At 48.9% G+C, this 2,189-nt stretch overlaps 1 pseudogene; it reads right to left on the bottom strand.

The window, feature by feature from the left end:
• Positions 1-388: 388 nt before the first annotated feature.
• LOC109745576 (uncharacterized) lies at positions 389-1,828 on the bottom strand (annotated as a pseudogene).
• Positions 1,829-2,189: the final 361 nt, after the last annotated feature.

Genomic DNA, 2,189 nt, shown 5'->3' with positions numbered 1-2,189 from the left:
ACTTGCAAACTGAGAAAATCTGGCCAGACCACTTGAAATATCTTCGGTGAGAGTAGATGTTTAGATAAAACACTTGCAATATCTATTTCAAGAACTTGTTTACTCCTGCAGATTTGGTTGTATGTTCAAAATCTGGAAATATTCAGAAGCATGTTCAGAATACTTACTGAAAATACTGTTAAATATTCAGTAGCTTTAACTATGTACAGAGCAAGATGGAGGGTCTAGCTTACTGCTGCTACTCCACATATCAAATTTTACTTAACAGAGTAAGATGGAGTAACTGAAAAAATTAACAGAGCAAGCAAATGTACTCGAAATGGCAGTTCACCAGATATTTTCAAGTTAAAAATACTCCCAGGGGTAAATAACAATGACATGGACAGAGTAAAGGATGGATGTTTTAAATTAATCCAGTAATTCTTTTTTGTTCTCATATTTTCACCCTCTAGACACTGCCTAGAGTGCTTACAAGATGACAAAGTTAATTTTGCATAACACATATGGATTCTTATCTTCTTTAGTAAGGGAGGCACATTTACAGCTAATTAAGCACGATGAAAGGGACCATCCAATTAAATTACATTTGTATTATCTTCTTCTTCTTCAATACGGGGGCACATTTACAGCTAATTAAGCACGATGAGAAATTAATTAATTAAGGAGGATCAAGTTCATCATCCAAAACTGTGGAAGGAAGGGGATGGGTTAGAAACGGAGGAGTCATCTTCAGATACTCTTGTGCGGCTGCTGCTCCTCTTGAGCAACCTTGGGTCACCTGGCACAAACAACAACCAGAGGAAACATGGATCACTTCAGGAATTTCCTTGCAATTATCTGAACCAAAAAAGATGGTTCCTCTATTTTTTGAACAGAGATGGAAGTAACAACATGCTACAGGGCGCTTCTCTTTTGGATATGCAAAATTACTTTTGCTTGGAAGATGCATCATTTTGTGTTGTTAAGAATACGACAGACTATATCTGTTTAGTTTCTTCATATAGTAAAAATTGCTGTTGTAAATTCTGCAGAGGACTGTACTGAACAGAAAATAACCGGGAAACATGACAAGTTCCCCCAAGGCGCATCGGTGCATGCATACCTAGAGGCAGCCAGAGGTGAGGAGCCCCTCCGACACCTACTTAGTGATGACCCAGACGGCGTAGATGATGCCAGGGAGGTAGCCGAAGAAGGTGAGCAGCACGCAGATTCAGAACTCGATCTGCAAAAGCACGTTCAGCACCAGCAGTTAGTTAACCCAACTCTCGACGGAATCACGCTCAGGAGAGAATCTACTGTGAAGTTTAAACATGCAGCTAGCACGGGACTGGGACAAAGCTCGGGTAACTCACCCCGCAGGCGAACTTGAGGAAGACGTCGAGCGGCGACAGGATGATGGCGAGGATGATGTCGATGCAGTTGGCCATCCCCTCATCCGCCATCTTCCTTCTCTCTCTCCAAGTGTCCAAGGGAAAGCAAAGGGAGGTGATGTGAACATGGAGGGCGAGATGGTTCTCCAGCTCCTGGTCCACCACGCACATCGGTCGTCCCCTTGCCATTGTCGTTCCGCGAACACAAGGAAGGAAGGATGGGGGGTCGGATCTGCAGCATGCAAGCCACGCATGAGAGGAGATGGAAGAGTTGGCAAGAACGACGTACGTACCTTGGGCGTCTATGTCCCGCCGGAGTTGCGTCGTTGTCGACGACCAGCACAGCAGCAAGCTCCGGTGTGGTGTGGTGTGCCGCGCCATACCGATCCGGCCGGCCTCCATCGCGTAGGTGGATCCCGATGCGGCCGACCTCCATCGCACAGGTGGGTGCGGGTCCGGCGCTGCCATTGCCAGAACAGCTGGTGCGCCCCATCCATCGCCAGAACTGGTGGGCGTGGATGGGTGGATCCGTGGAAGAGGGGGTTTCCATGGGTGGATGGACGAGATAAGGAGGGAGGTCGGTCGGCGGTGGGGGTGGGGATGGGGGGGGACGGGGAGACGAGGTCGCCGATGGGGGCGGGCATCGACGGTGACGGCGGAGATTGGAGAGGAATCGGGGGTTGGGTAAGAGGAGCAGTTTGTGGGCAGCTCCACAGGGCTTCACTCATGAGTCTGGGCATGGGCTCGATCTTGGGTCAGCCTCGACCTCGTCTACGGTGAGGGTCGTCGAGAGTGGCGGTGGGGGTGGGTTGGGGGCGG

This window comes from Aegilops tauschii, chromosome 2 (assembly GCF_002575655.3).
Source record: "Aegilops tauschii subsp. strangulata cultivar AL8/78 chromosome 2, Aet v6.0, whole genome shotgun sequence".
Taxonomy (NCBI): Eukaryota; Viridiplantae; Streptophyta; class Magnoliopsida; order Poales; family Poaceae; genus Aegilops; species Aegilops tauschii.
This window is presented reverse-complemented; position numbering and strand designations above follow the sequence as displayed.